Source organism: Sapajus apella, unplaced genomic scaffold, assembly GCF_009761245.1.
Source record: "Sapajus apella isolate SASKATOON/1434 unplaced genomic scaffold, GSC_monkey_1.0 scaffold1, whole genome shotgun sequence".
NCBI lineage: Eukaryota > Metazoa > Chordata > Mammalia > Primates > Cebidae > Sapajus > Sapajus apella.
The window spans coordinates 51,619,748-51,636,550 of NW_022436941.1; the positions used below are offsets into that span (position 1 = coordinate 51,619,748).

General features: G+C 38.4%; 2 long non-coding RNA genes across 3 annotated transcripts in view; one reads left to right on the forward strand and one right to left on the reverse strand.

The window, feature by feature from the left end:
- LOC116553049 overlaps nt 1–16,803 on the forward strand; it is a 62,406-nt gene that overhangs the window by 34,211 nt on the left and 11,392 nt on the right. The window lies entirely within an intron of this gene.
- LOC116553150 lies at nt 7,350–16,401 on the reverse strand. Its single transcript, XR_004269656.1, has 3 exons — nt 16,388–16,401; nt 11,683–11,685; nt 7,350–7,576 (listed from the first exon to the last, which is right to left on the reverse strand). It is a non-coding gene; the product is annotated as an uncharacterized LOC116553150 (long non-coding RNA).

Genomic DNA, 16,803 nt, shown 5'->3' on the forward strand with positions numbered 1-16,803 from the left:
GAAATGTCCTCTGGGCTAGTTCATGAATGTGGTAAGCATTATATTTTCCAACACATTTATTTAGCTTTACACTCCTCAAAAATGGGTGCTATATAAAGAATGTTAGAAATACATGGTTAGAATAAATTAAAAGGAAGTGGAAAAGTGGGAAGAATCACTTAAATAAATGTCCTGCCTGCTAGGTGAGGTCGGGGAAAATTTGCTTATTCCAGTGTCATTCTTTAATGTTATGGCATTGCAGTTCATTGTCTTGTAAGTCATTTTGCTTCTAGACTCTAACTCTCAAGTGATGAATGCTCAGTAATTATTCATCAGTTAATTAGCCACTTTTTATCCTTAGCATTTTGCTTAACACATGGTAGGTGCTCCATTAATGAATTTTAAATGAATGAATGAATAAATAATCTTTTATATATTTATACCAATTTTATGCACATTGTGTCAGTTTTTCTTACCTCACTTTGTATGTGTGATTATCATCCCACTTTTGAAATGGTGAAATTAATTTTGTGTTTTTTGGGGGGTATCCTGGTCTGAGATGGGAGTTCTAACTAAGATCACTTCAAATTAAGCCCAGGGTAGATTATTGTTTAGTCTCAGAGGAGGCAGACACATCTGCTGGTGGCCATTTTGGCCTCCTTCCCTCCCTCCCTCCTTGAAATCCTGTCCCTTGCCTCCCATGACCTCTCTGATCTCACCTCCTACCAGTATCCCTCTTGCTCACTCCACTCCAGATACACTGGCCTCCCAGCTGTTCCTAAAACACTCCAAGTATGCTCTGTATTAAGGCTTATGTAAGTTCCTTATATGGATGGGCAGGAGAGAGATCATAAAGGGCTTCTGAATGCCATACCAAGGAGTTTGAATTGGTGGTGTGCAGTCCATTGAAGGATTTTATGTAGGAGAATGACAGAATCAGATCGATCGTATTTACATTTTAGAAATGTCACCATGACTGCCATGTAGATGCCAGGAAGACTCATGGAGAAAGTAAAAGACTGTGGAAATGGTCCAGGTAGGAGATGATGACAGCCAAAACTAAGGCAAAAGCAGTGGGAAGTCAAAGGAAGTGACAGTGATATATTAACTAGGTGGAAGGCTCTAGAAGTTTCAAAGTGGAAGTTTCGGCTTTTAATATTATTATTATTCTAATGAGTATGTGACTCTTGATTCTATTTATCCAAATAGGTAAACAGGAGGAAGACATTCTATTGCATTGAAGTGACTATAAAAATTCAGTAAGTAAAAACCCACTAAGTCATTTAATGCATAGGCCTGGATCTGTGGATTTTGGGAGTCGTTAACCCATAAAGGCAGTTGAAGCCATGGATGTAGGGTGAGAAGAGGTTGCTGAAGGAAAAACCCTACAAAATCACATGTTGGGAGTAAAAAGAGAAAAGATAAACATGGTTAGAAAAAGAGACAGCACAGTCCAACATGAAGAAGGAGAACCAGGGGAAATGCGTCTGTGACAGTGAAGGGAGAAGAGAATGTCAAGGACTCAACATGTAGCCTTATTGTATCATTTGAAGTTGGGTAGCGTGATGCCTCCCGCTTTTGTTCTTTTTGCTTAGGATTGTTCTTGGCTAGGAAAGCAGCTACTGGATTTGACTTGTGGGAGTTCACCCGGGCTTTCAGGGAGAGTAGCATTGCTCTACTTACCCAAGTAAGGAAATTCTCAAGTCTTGCCTCAGTGACCTTGGGCTCTTTGAGGGCGTAAAAGAACCCAGGGTGACTTGCTCAGGATCACACAGCTGATTTGTGACAGACTTGAGCTGAAATCCCCTCTGCGTTTCTTGTTTTGCTCTTTGCCTTAGGACGAAATTGTTAAGACATTTGAAAGGATTCATAAACCAGGCCTAACAGATTTAGTAATAGGACATGTCCTTGTTTCCTTCCTTTCTCACTCCCACTCTGACCCTACCACATTTAATTCATCTGTAAATTCTGTTGACCATTCCTCCAAAAGATATATCCTTTCTAATCAGTTAACTCTCTCTACTTCCACCACCACAACTCAATTTTCTCTTGCCCATGTTATTGCAGTAGCCTCCTGACTTGTCTCAATGCTTCCACTATGCCCCTTGTATTGTCCATCTTCTCTTCCATGATTAGATCATGTCACTATCTTGCTTAAACATTCTACAGGATTTCCTATAACACTCAGAATGAAACCAATCTCTTTAAATATCCTACAGGGTCCGAGGTACTGTAACTTTTGCCCACATTTTGGACCCTGCCACCTTCCACTTTCTGCCTCATTGTTGTTCCATTCTTTCTCTCTCTCTCTTTCTCCTTTCTTTCTTTCTTTTCTCTCTCTCTCTTTCTTTCTTTCTCTCTCTCTCTCTCTCTCTCTCTCTCTCTCTCTCTTCCTCCCTCCCTCCCTCCCTCCCTTCCTTCCTTCCTTTTCTTTCCTTTCTTTTGATGGAGCCTCACTCTGTTGCCCAGGCTGGAGTGCAGTAACGTGACCTTGGCTCACTGCAATCTCCACTTTCCAGGTCTAAGCAATTCTCCTGCCTAAGCCTCCTAAGCAGCTGGGATTACAGGTGTGCCCCACCACGCCCACTAGTTTTTCTATTAGTCGAGTTAGGGTTTCACCATGTTGGTCAGGCTGGTCTCAAACTCCTGACCTGGTGATCCACCCTCCTTGGCCTCCCAAAGTACTGGGATTACAGGTGTGAGTCACTGCGCCTGGCCTTTCTTTCTATTTCTTAAACAAGGCAGTGCATTTCTGCCCCGTGGCCTTTGCACTTCTGTGTCCTCTACCTGAGTCCTCTTTCCCCAGATTTTCATTTGGCTGCTTTTTTTCCTCATTCAGCTCTCAGATTAAATGCTATCACTGCAGAGAGGTCTTCCTTTCCATCCTAATTCCTCCATTCAGTCTTATTACCACAAAATCTGTAGCACTTCTTATCACTTTTTGAAATTACGTTGCATATTTGTTTTTATTTTTATTTTTACTTTATTTTTTTCCTTTAACTTTTTTTTTAAGTTTAGGGGTACATGTGCCAGATATGCAGGTTTGTTATATGGGTAAATGTGTGCCATGTTGGTTTGCTGCAGAGATCATCCTATCACTTAGGTATTAAGCCCAGCAACTCTCCAATAGCTATTCTTCCTGATGCTCTTCATCTCTCAAGCCCTCCTCCAAGAGGCCCCAGTGTGTATTTTTCCCCGTCATGTTTCCATGTGTCCTCATCATTCAGCTACCACTTATGAGTGAGAACATGCAGTGTTTGATTTTCTGTTTCTGTGTTAGTTTGCTGAGGATAATGGCTTCCAACTCCACCTATGTTCCTACAAAGGACATGATCTCATTTCTTTTAATGCCTGCATAGTATTCCATGATGTATATATACCACATTTTCTTTATCCAGTCTATCATTGATGAGCACTTAGGTTGATTCCATGTCTTCACTATTGTGAATAGTGCTGCAATGAACACACACGTGCATGTATCTTTATAATAGAATGATTTATATGCCTTTGAGTATATACCTAGTAATGAGATGGCTGGGTCAAATGATATTTCTGCCTTTAGGTCTTTGAGGAATCACCACACTATCTTCCACAGAACTAACTTATGCTTCTACCAACAGTGTAAAAGCATTCCTTTTTCTCTGCAACCTTGTTAGCATCTGTCGCTTTTTGGCTTTTTAGTAATAGCCATTCTAACTGGCCTGAGTTGGTTCTCATTGTGGTTTTGATTTGCATTTCTCTAATGATCAGTGATGTCGAGCCTTTTATTCTTATGTTTGTTGGCTGCATGTATGTCTTCTTTTGAGAAGTGTCCACGTCTATCCTTTGCCCACTTTTTAATGGGATTATTTGTTTTTCTCTGATAAATTTGTTTAAGTTCCTTGTACATTATGGATATTAGACATCTAATAGGTGTCTATTACGTAGACATCTCCACCTTTGTCAGATGGATAGATTGCAAAAATTTTCTCTCATTCTGTAGGTTGTCTGTTCACTCTGATGATAGTTTCTTTTGCTATGCAGCTCTTTAGTTTAATTAGATCCCATTTGTCAATTTTTGGTTTTGTTGCAATTACTTTTGACATTGTCATCGTGAAATCTTTGCCCATGCCTATGTCCTGAATACTACTGCCTAGATTTTCTTCTAGGGTTTTTATAGTTTGGGGTTTTACATTTAAGTCATTAATCTTCCTCGAGTTAATTTTTGTATAAGATGTAAGGTAGGGGTCCCGTTGCAATTTTCTTCATATGGCTAGCCAGTTCTTCCAGCCCCATTTATTAAACTGGGAATCTGTTCCCCATTGCTTGTTTTTGTCAGGTTTGTTGAAGACCAGATGTTTACAGGTGTGTGGTCTTATTTCTGAGTTTTCTATTGTCTTCTACTGGTCTGTGTGTCTGTTCTTGTTTTGGTTATTGTAGGCTTGTAGCATAGTTTGAAGTTGGGTAGCATGATGGGTCCAGCTTTATTCTTTTTCTTAGAATGGTTCTTGGTTATTCATGCTCTTTTTTGGTCCCATATGAGTTTTAAAATAGATTTTTCCAATTCTGTGAAGAATGTCATTGGTAGTTTAATGGGAATAGTATTGAATCTATAAACTACTTTGGGAGGTATGGCTATTTTCATGGTATTGATTCTTCCTATCTATGAGCATGGAATGTAGTCATTCATTTGTGTCTCCTCTGATTTATTTCAGCAGTGATTTGTAGTTTTTCTTGAGGAGGTCCTTCACTTTCTTTGTTGGTTGTATTCGTAGGTACTTTATTCTTTGTGCAGCAATTGTGAATAGAAGTTCATTCATGATTTGGCTGTCTGCTTGCCTGTTGTGCTAGTGGTTTTTGCACATTGACTTTGTATCCTGAGACTTTTCTGAAGTTGCTTATCAACTTAAGAAGCTTTTGGGCTGAGATGATGAGGTTTTCTAGACATAGGATCATGTCATCTGCAAACAAAGATAATTTGACTTCCTCTCTCCCTATTTAAATCCCTTTATTTCCATCTCTTGCCTGATTGCCCTGGCCAGAACTTCCAATACTATGTTGAACAGGAGTGTTGACAGAGGGCATCCTTTTCTTGTGCTAGTTTTCAAGGGGAATGCTTTCAGCTTTCTCCTGTTCAGTATGATATTGGTTTGGGTTTGCCATACGTGGCTGTTATTATTTTGGGGTACGTTTCTTCAATACCTAGTTTATTGAGTTTTTAACATGAAGGGATGTTGAATTTTATCAAAGGTCTTTCTTGTGTCTATTGAGATAATCATGTGGTTTTTGTCTTTAGTTCTGTTTATGTGATGAATCACATTTAATTACATTTATTGATTTGCTTATGTTGAACCAACCTTGCATCCCAGGGATGAAGCCAGCTTGATTGTGGTGGGTAAGCTTTTTGAGGTGCTGCTGGATTCAGTTTGCCAACATTTTATTGAGGATTTTTACATTGACATTCATCAAGGATATTGACCTGAAGTTTTCTTTTGTTTTTGTATCTTTGCCAGGTTTTGCTATCAGAATGATGCTAGCCTCTTAGAACGAGTTAGGGAGGAGTCTCTCCTTTTCAATTCTTTAGACTAACTACTTTCAGTGGAAATGGTACCAGCTCTTATTTGTACCTCTGGTAGAATTCAACTGTGAATCTGTCTCGTCTTGGACTTTTTTGGTTGGTAGGCTATTAATTACTGCCTCAATTTCAAAACTTGTTATTGGTCTATCAGGGATTCAGTTTCTTCCTGGTTCAGTCTTGGGAGGGTGTATGTGTATAGGGATTTATTCATTTCTTCTAGATTTTCTAGTTTATGTGCATAGAGGTGTTTATAGTATTCCCTGATGGTTGTTTGTATTTCCGTGGGGTCAGTGGTAATAACCTCCTTATCATTTCTGATTGTGTTTATTTGATTCGTCTCTCTTTTCTTCTTTATTGGTCTAGCTAGTGGTCCATCTATTTTATTAAGTTTCTCAAAAAACCAGCTCCTGGATTTGTTGATTTTTTTGAAGGTTTTTTTGTGTCTGTCTCTCTCTTTCAATTCAGCTCTGATACTGGTTATTTCTCATCTTCTGCTAGCTTTGGGGTTTGTTGGCTCTTGGTTCTCTAGCTCTTTCAGTTGAGATGTTCAATTGTTAACTTGAGGTCTTTCTAGCTTTTTCATGTGGTAGTTTAGTATTATAAATTTCCCTCTTAACACTGCTTTATCTGTGTCCCTGAGATTCTGGTATGTTGCCTCTTTATTATCATTAGTTTCAAAGAACTTCTTGATTTTGGCCTTAATTTCATTATTTACCCAAGAGTCATTCAGGAGCAGATTGTTCAATTTCCATGTAGCTGTGTGGTTTGAGTGAATTTCTTAATCTTGAGTTTTAATTTGATTGTGCTATGGTCTGAGAGACTATTTGTAATGATTTCAGTTTTTTGTTTTGTTTTGTTTTTGCATTTGATGAGGAGTATTTTACTTCCAATGATGTGATCAATTTTAGAGTAAGTGCCATGTGGTGATGAGAAGAATGCATATTTTATTATTTTTGGAAGGAGAGTTCTGTAGATGCCTGTCAAGTCCACTTGATCCAGAGCTGAGTTCAAGTCCTGAATATCTTTGTTAATTTTCTGTCCCAATGATCTAGCATTGACAGAGAGGTGCTGAAGTCTCCAATTATTCTTGTGTGTGATTCTAAGTCTTTTTGTAGGTCTCTAAGAATTTGCTTTATGAATCTGGGTGCTCCTGTATTGGGTGGATATATATTAAGAGTAGTTAGCTCTTCTTGTTGAATCGAACCCTTTATCATTATGTAATCCCCTTCTTGGTCTTTTTGATCTTGGTTGGTTTAAAGTCTGTTTTGTCAGAAATTAGGATTGCAACCCCTGCTTTTTTCTGTTTTTCATTTGCTTGGTAAATTTTTCTCCATCTTTATTTTGAGCCTATGTGTGTCTTTGGACATGAGATGGGTCTCTTGAAGACAGCATACTGATGGGGTTCTTGGCTCTTTATCAGGTTTGCCATTCCATGCCTTTTAAATGGGGAATTTAACCCATTTTATATTTAAGGTCAGTATTGTTATGTGTGAATTTGATCCTGTCCTCATGATGCTAGCTGATCATTTTACAGACTTGTTTATGCAGTTGCTTGTATTGTCATTGGTCTGGGTACATTAATGTGTTTTTGTAGTCGCTGGTAATGGGTTTTCCTTTCCATATTTAGTGCTTCCTCAAGAACTCTTGCAAGGCAGGCCTAGTGGTGATGAATTCCCTTGGCATTTGCTTGCCTGCAAAGGATCTTACTTCTTCTTCACTTAATAAGCTTAATTTGGCTGGATATGAAATTCTGTGTTGGATATTCTTTTCTTTAAGAATGTCATGATGGGTAGTCCACTATGAGGTAAGCCACCACCCAAAACAAAAACAAGAACAGAAACAAAAAGAAGAAAAAAAATGTTGAATATTGTTCCCTAGTCTCTTCTGCTTGGAGGGTTTCTACTAAGAGGTCTGTTGTTAGTCTGAGGGACTTCCCTTTTTAGATGACCTGTTCTTTCTCTCTGGCTACCTTTAACAATTTTTCTTTCATTTCAACCTTAGAGAATCTGATGATTAAGTGTGTTGGGGTTGATCTTCTTACTGAGTTTCTTACTGGGGTTCTCTGCAGTTCCTGAATTTGGATGTTGGCCCGTCTTGCTAGTTTGGGGAAGTTCTCCTGGACAATATACTGAAGTATGTTTTCCAATGTGATTCCATTCTCTCCTTCTCTTTCAGGTACTCTAATCAGTTTTAGGTTTGGTCTCTTTACATAATCCCATATTTCTTGGATTTAAAAAAAAATTCCTTTCATTCCTTTTTCTCTATTCTTGTCTGCCTGTCTTATTTCAAAAAGATAGTCTTCAAGCTCTGAGATTCTTTCCTCTGCTTGCCCTATTCTGCTGTTGACACTTGTGGTTGCATTGTGAAGTTCTCGTGTTGTGTTTTTTAGCTCCATTAGGTTTGTCATGTTCCTCTATAAAGTGGTAGTTCCCGCTTTCAGCTCCTATATTGTTTTATCACAATTCTTGGTTTCTTTGCATTGGGTTACAATATGCTTCTTTAGCTCAGAGAAGTTTGTTATGACCCACCTTCTGAAGCCTACTACTTTTGTCAGCTCAGTCATCTCAGCCTCAGCCCAGTTCTGTGCTCTTGCTGGAGAGGTGTTGTGGTCATTTGAAGGAGAAAAGACACTTTGGCTTTTTGAGTTTTTGTGTTGATTCTTTCTCATCTTTATGGGCTGCTGACCTTTGAATGGGGTTTCTATGGAGGTCTTTTTTGTTGTTGTTGATGATGTTGTTGTTTTCTGTTTGTTTTTCTTTTAACAGGTCACTTTTCCATAGGGCTGCTATGGTTTTCTAGGGATCTGTTCCAATTGCAGTTGCATCGGTTGTTCCCATTCCCAGAGGTACCGCCAGTGAAGGCTGCAAAACAGCAACGATGGCAGCTTTCTCCTTCCTCTGGAAGCTCTGTCCCTGGGTGGCACTGACCTGTTGCCAGCCTGAACATGCCTGTAGGACGTGGCTGGAGACCCCTGCTGTGAGGTCTCACCTAGTCAGCAGGAATGAGATCAGGGACCCACCCAAAGAAGCCATCTGGCTGCCTTTTGATAGAGCAAGTGCACTGCATTGAAGGGACGCTTCTTCTTCCTATTTGTATTCTCCAAAGGCAGCAGGCTGGAATGGCTGAGTCTACCAAGACACTGATAGGCTGAGTCTCTCTCCTTGTCCCAGGGAGAGATCAGGGCCTTGTCTGTAGAACCCTTGCTGGAGTGGCTGAGACCCCACAGGGAGGTCTCACCCAGTGAGGAGGAATGGATTGGCATCCCGCTTAAAGAAGCGGTCTGGCCACAATCTGACAAGGCAACTGTGCTCTGCTGTGGGGAACGCTTTCTTGTCCAGACCACCTGTATTCTTCAAAGCCAGCAGGCTGAAATGATTAAGTCTACCAATCCACAGAGTTGGCAGTTCCCCTGGGGAACTTGATCCCAACTCTGGCAGACTTCAGCCTGCTGCCATAGGCCAACTGGAATTCTAAGCCCGCAGGTCTCAACCTACCAGCCACTGTGGAAATGGGCCCACAGAATGATGCCATTTGGCTCCCTGAACTCAGTGACATGCATGGATGGATTTCTTGCCTTGCCACAGATCCCAGGGCCAGAATATGCAAAATTTTGTGGTCTCTGTGTGTGCCTGGGTGGCCACTCTGCTGACTCGGCATAACTCCATGTATCGGACCCAAGGCTCTAGTGGAATGGGCTCATGAGAGGATCTCCTAATCTGCAAGTTGCAAAGATATGTGGGAGAAGTGTGGTTTCCTGGGTGGGGGTCCCATAATCACTCTGGGGATGAGGGTTCCCTTGGTTCCATCCTACCCCTGGGTGGGCCATTGCCCAATGCTGCTTCTCTTTGCTCTCCTTGGGTCAAGCTGCTTGCCTTGTCAGTCCCAGTGTGAGAACCCAGATAGCTCAGTTGAAAGTGTTGAATTTACTTGCTCCTTTCATTCCTCTCTGTGGGTGCTGTGGACCACAGCTGCTTCCAATCGGCTATCTTGGCTTCTGCTCTGCTGCTTATTTATTTGTTTCCTCATCTAATCTGTTTTGGTTGTGAGACCAGGGACTATATCCATCTTGTTCATCTCAATATTCCCAGGGTCTAGAATCATGCTTGGATTATAAAATAATAACCAGCTCTTAAATTATGTTTGCCCCTTGTGTGACACTGGTCTCTGTACCCTACAGATGATAACACATTTAATCATCATATTATTGCTATGAGATAGGCACAATTCAAACCTGCATTTACAGGTGAGGAAAACTAGGCACTGAGTTAGGTCATCAAGGACTTTGCCTAAGCCAGTAAGTGGCAATGTCAAACTTCAGCACCCATCAGAATCACCTTGGGACCTTGATAAAACAGAGGTTGCTGGTTCCCCCACCTTGGCATTTCTATTTTAGTAGCTCTAGGGTGAGTTCCAAGAATTATCATTTCTGGCCAGGCACGGTGTCTTACGCCTGTAATCTCAACACTTTGGGAGGCCGAGGTGGGTGGATCATGAGCTCAGGAGATTGAGACCACCCTGGCTAACATGGTGAAACCCTGTCTCTACTAAAAATGCAAAAAATTAGCTGGGCATGGTGGCACACATCTGTAGTCCCAGCTACTCAGGAGTCTGAGACAGGAGAATCACGAACCCAGGAGGCGGAAGTTGCAGTGAGCCAAGATCATGCCACTGCACTCCGGACTGGGCGTCAGAGTGAGACTCCATCTCAAAACAAAAAAAAAAAAAAAAAAAGAAAAAGAAAAAGAATTTTCATTTCTAACTAGTTCCCAAAAGATACTGATGCTGCTGATCTAAGGACTACCCTTTGAGAACCAATGCAATAGAGTTCACAGAGTATTTTCTCACATTACCTATATTAATATTCACATTCCCATGATCAATTATTGTGCCCATTTTATAGATGGAGGAAACTGAAGTTCTGAGAAATTAATTAGCTTTCCCTCCAGAGTGGGAATGTATAGAAAAGCTGCTTGGACCCAAGACTTCTGGCTCTAAATCAAGTTCTCTCAGCACTTCCCTAAGAGGTCTTTATATAGTACTGAATTTTTCAGAATGCTGCTCCAATAGATAAATTGTGAAGTCTCTGTGAATTTGGTAGATAAATGAAGGAACCTTCTGGGAACAAAATAACTTACATCTTCTATCCTGTTTCCACTTAATTAATTTCAGTGACAAAGATGGTTTCTAGACAAGCTGACATGATTGAAATTTATTTATATTATAATTTAGACATGCCATAAATGTAATCCAAAAACTTTCCCCTGTGTTTAATGCTATTTTAGTCATATGGTAGCATTGCAGGTGAGGTTTATCTAGCTCGTACTACTATTAAAGAAACTTGCTTGCAAAACACAAGGAGAAATTCAGGAGTATTTATTGAAAATTTACAGTATCTTAATATCTATCACTTCATTTTCAAATTAACAAAACACTTGTTCTAAAGGGGTTTTTAAAACGACATGTAATAAATGAGACAATTTTCACTAAAATTTCTGAAGAAGTATTTGAATTTTTTTTTCTTAGCTAACAATTCTAGACACCAGAGACTTAAAGCTACAAAACTTTGTTTTCCTTAGGTTCTTTCAGGCATTAACATTCTGATGCCAAAGACTAATTAGAAGAGAAAATGGCACACCCTGAATCTATTTTAGTGATGAAGATAGGAGTGGGAAATGGTAAAAACTTACCTTGTTCTCATTACTACCATGTTAAAACTGTCGTCAATTACAATCACTCACTGTATTCCTAACATGAGACTGTCAGTAACTTCTCTTCAACGCAAACTCAAGTCTCCTTTAATTCAGTTTGTATTTGAAATATATATGGAAATATATTGATAGTGCTTACACTGATAGCATTTTCTTCACTTACAAAAGCATATGTTGAAAAGAAGTGATGTCAGTACATAATAGCCAAGTTCCTGTAAGATGGTTATTTCTGTTTTATTACCCATCATCTTATGGCAAAGTAGAAAATGTTCCAAGCATTTACCTTGACCCATATTTTGTAGTCATAGTTATCTATGCAGCATGGTTTTTTTTCTTTGCCCAGTGTGCAGGAACATCAGTACTCTTCCTCCTACTTTTACCCATGGCCTTATGTTCACTTTTGTTCAGTTTGACTTATTTGTTTCTTTTTTAGTGTACTAGCTTTTTTTTCCCTCTCTTTCTTTTTCTTTTTTCAACAAATAACTATTGGATCCATGATATTCTAGATTCAGAAAGTAAGACCGTTAGAGTTGTGCTAGAGAAGAAAACATGAATGTATTAAAAAGTCCCATGGTTCAAGATGATACATTATATGATGAAGAAGTAAGAAAAAAGTCCACAGAGGGTGCAATAAGTATTTGACTGGGGCAGAGATTCCTGTGGAATTGAAGTTTTTAGGATGGCTCCATAAAAAACATTTCAGGTATTTATTGCTGCGTACTAACCACCCCAAAATATAGTAACTTAAAACCATAACTACTTACTCTTTGTCTTAATCCTACTATCTGGGTTGAGCTCAGCTGTCTTCTCCTTCACCGGTTGTTTGCTGGTGTTTGAATGGCCATGATAACTTCTTCACTAATATGCCTGGCACCTCCTCTAAATGGCTGGAACAGGTGGCAGCTGACTGGGCTTGCCTCTCTCCAAAAATCTCCTCAGGTGAGTAGCACGACCTTTCCATGGTAGCCCAAGGCTCCATGAGAGAGCATTTCAAGAGGGCATAAGCCGCAATGTGCAAGTATTTATCAAGACTTCACTTGCTCATGTCCCATTGGCCAAAGCAAGTCAGTGTGGGACGTATGAATACCGGGGGCCAGGGCTCATGGGGCCCATCAATCCAAAGGAAACATTTTGAGGGCCTGACTGCATGTGGGGTATGAGAAAAGAAGTCACATATGGAGAATTCCAGCTTGAGTGACTAGAAAACTTGTGGGATTATTCGTTAGGAGAGTAAAAGTTACATGTGGAGCTAATTTTAGATGTTAAGTTTGAGACAATAGAAAGGTCTGCTAAGTAGAGAAAATATATTGCAACATGCATGTGAGCTGAGGACTGAAGTACTAAACTTTGGAGTCATATGTAGAAAATAAATAGTTAAAGCCATGTGACTGAGTATGTTCTGAGAAAGAGATTCTACCAATAAACTTTGATCTATGTTTACAGCTAGAAGTTGGGAGGAGGCAGAGAGCCCGATTAGGAGACAAAGATACCACACATTCCTCTCATATTTTGTGACACTTAGAATTTCTATATTTCTAGTTAAATTTGGTTCTGATTTATCTGTGGGTAGAATTTAATTGAGAAATAATTTAGTTTTATTTTAGCAACTTTTACTGTGGAACATTTCTAGTGTCTTGAGTTACTGACTTTTAAATGTTTATTTATGAATAATAGCTAATATCTTTGAGACTTTCTCATGGTTCTCAAAGGGTAGAATCATAGTATGAAAACTAAAGTTAATGATATTGCTTGGCAGAAATAAGTTTTACTTTGTTTATTAATCTTTCTACATGCTGTCCTGCTTCTGGAAACATCAATGAAATTGTACCAAAGCTTGGTTTCAATTATGAGTCCATTTTCTTCTTATTAAATGAACTTAATGTTAAGGCTGGATCAACCCAAGCACAGAAAATTAAAAGTTGAGTGAATAAATATTTTCTTGGTATCAACTAACAAAGGCAAGTCAATTTTGAAAGGTAATTCATGTTTTCTATGAACCCATTGCACACATAAATGAGAACTGCTGATTGAGGAACTGCTTTCACAAATTCTTTGGGGTGGTGTCAGGAAGTTTTGTATTTGAAAACTTATGTGAGCACTGTCTTCTTTCACTGAGCTACTCATGTCGGCCTTACATAGGTCTTCTAGTTACGTGGCCTGCCCAATTCAATGTAACACTCAGACACAAACAACTGTGGGCAGGCCATGAAGACCTCTCACACTCCACGCAGAGAGGATAGGATAAACCACAGAAACCATTTGGAATATATTATTTTTACTCAATGCTTTGCTTTTAGAGAAATATGTGGAGGCTAAGAATTCAGTTCAAACTGAAATTAAATATTTCTGTCTTGAATTACTCCATGGCATCACTGATTTTCCCTTTCTCTTTCACTCTTAAATCATTTTGTGACTATTGGATGGAAAATACCTATGCATACTTGCTTATCTGCAAGAATATAATGGCAGTGACATAATATGTGGTTGTAATGTTATATGTACTGCTTAAAAGTTTTAAGTGTGTTACTTGGTTCCCTCCACTTTAGAAAATTTTAAGGGTGATGTAGGTATGTGTTATATAGGCCATGTCTTCTTTAATGGGCTGCACTGTGACTTAATAAAAAGAGATAATGTTTATTGAGTTCCTGCTATGTCATGAGTCCTTTATATGTAGGATTTCATTTGATCCTCACAACATTCTTATGAGCTAGGTGCAACTAATAATCTGCAAATTATTGTCCTTAATTTGCAGAGTAGGAGACTGAGACACAGAGACGTTATGTAACCCATCCAAGATAACACAGCTAGTAAGTAGCAGAGCAGGATTTAAACATGCATCTCTGAATTTACAGTCAGAATGTTTAACTACTGTCCAGGCACCAGAGTTTTATGACCCTTCTCTTACTGTGTTCAATTCCTTTATTATCTACGTTTTAAAATCTTGACCTGTGAAACTGAAGACAATTTGACCAGTGGAGCAAGGGGCATTCACTATGATATTTCCTTGCTATTCTCTCACTATATGATAAGAGGCCACATCTGTAATCAGGTAGTCATTAGCAATAATGAATGCATAGCATGTCAGTACTGTTGTTTGAAGTGAATTTCATATTTTAGCTCATTTAAGTCTCATAACATCCCTATGAGATAGGCATTCTTATCTCCCTTTGCATATAAGAAAACAACACAGATAAGAAGCAAGCCCAAGATCATCCAGCTGTTATATTAAGTAGCACAGTCAGGGTTCAAATCCAGGCAGTTTAACTCCAGAGTTCATGTATGTAATCACTCCACATTCTACCTCTTTAGTTTCAATTTGTTTTCTTAAAAGCTACATCTTTACGTAACAATTCTGATAACAAATTCAAAATTAGTTTAGTTTACATAAAGACTAAGATCTGTTTCATTCCTCTTGCCTCAATTTCTTTTACAAGCTTCCATAATTTAATAAATAAATAAATAAATAATTTTTGAGACAGAGTCTCACTGCATTCTCTGCTGGAATGCAGTGGCGTGATCTTGGCTTACTGCAACCTCCGTTGCAGTTCTCCTGCCTCAGCCTCTTAGTAGCTGGTATTATAAGCATGCACCACCAGACCCAGCTAATTTTTTTGTATTTTTAGTAGAGACGAGGTTTCACCATGTTGGCCCGGCCAGTCTTGAACTTCTGACCTCAAATGATCCGCCCACCTCGGCCCCCCAAAGTGCTGGGATTACAGGTATGAGCCATTGCGCCTGGTCCTGGTTGGATGATTTAGATTGGGATAATAAAGTTATTCATTGTATTAAATGATGTTGTGCTTTCTCTTGTCCCTCATGAAATCATTTTGCTTATTAGGTGCCTATTTGTCAACTACATACTGGACAAAAATATGTGAGTCCTTACTTGCCATAGGCACAGAGGAATATTTAAATTTAGCTTAAATATTGTTTAAATAAAATCCACTCCTGATTCCATTTGAAACAATTCTAAAGTTAGGATATTCCATGTATCTTCTGCCTTACAAACATAGAAATATTGTTATCCCTTGATCCATGCATACCATTCTGTACTAGTGGGTTGCTGTAAGGACCAAAGAAGCTTTCCTCATAAAGTTTTGTGCTCACAAATGAACTCTTTGATGTCATATAGGCAACTCTAAAAAAAAAAAAAACAAACAAAAAAAAACCACTTAAAACTAGATTTTAGAGAGCAAATAGTTTATTGACTTTTATTCTAGAAAAACAATTACCAAAATGATTTTGGGGAATAATCTAGAAATTCGATTAGGAGGTCCTTTCTGCAAAGCTATGGTGACATTGTCGAAATGGAGAAAGTGTCCATGAAATAAGTCTGGGCTAATCTGTACTGATGGTGTCCACCCAGCAAAAGTGCCAGTCCCCGAAGCCCAGAGTCAGAGAATGGGTAAGCCTGGGAATACCGTCTGTCCTTTAGACATGGTAAACACCAACATTTTAAAAGGAATCTTAGTCAATTAAACCAGAAGTGATATACAAAAGTTTTACTTCACCTTATGACCTCCTGTGACAAACAGAATTTATTGATGATTGAACTTGATTGCTGTCATACTGAAAGTTCTCCTTAATGTTAAAATGCAAAGGAAATAAAGTGGGTTATCTAACAAATTACATGAAGTTTATACTTATGATGCCGTACTATTGGATCATCTTTTTTCTGTTTCTTATGTTATTTAGATTTGGAAATCTTTCAGTTTTTGAAATTAATCCTTATAATGTTATTTTATGATCAGCAAAATGGAGACCCACATGTAAAAATTCATCTTAAAGTCACTGAAATAATCTTTATACAATTTGAAAATATAGCAGAATATGCTAGCTTCACTTAGGGTATTTGTTTATGATTATAAAATTTCCCTCAGTCTTTATTTATATATATATATATATTTATTGTTTTTTCGTTTGCCTTTCCTGCCTGAAAACCCTCCAGTCTTTAAGTAAATTGGAACTTCTGATGAACTTTTTACATGAAAATAACTTTCACTGAGTAATTCCTTGATTTTAGCATTTTAAATGACTTTCATTTAAAAAGCATTCAGTATTAAGTATATAGAAAAACTGGTAGATATACATAGTGACTACATATACCATTCTAATAATTTTCAGGATGCAAAAGTAATTATACATATTATACTGGTAGATTTATTTCCTCATTGTAAGAGGAGTCATAATACAGACAGCTTTAATTTATCGTAACCTTGAGAATTCTTTGGGATGTATGTTATACATGAACTGATGAATAACTAAATATACTCTAGTCATAGTCTTTCATTCAGTGAACACAGAATTTAGGAAACATTCTATGTAGGAATATGAATCACAAAGCAGAAAGATTTTTTGCTAGCTACTTGTATCCTCATAGTGATAGTAGGTATTAAGCTGAAGCTAGAAGGGGATTCCATACTTTCATATGGTCTTCAAATAATTTTAAACCAACTAAATTCTTTTCAGCTTGAATTTCATGTGTTCCAATAACCCTAGTCTCTTTTTTGAATCTTGTTATCACAGGATATGTGATTTTAGAAATGTTTTTATTTAAGT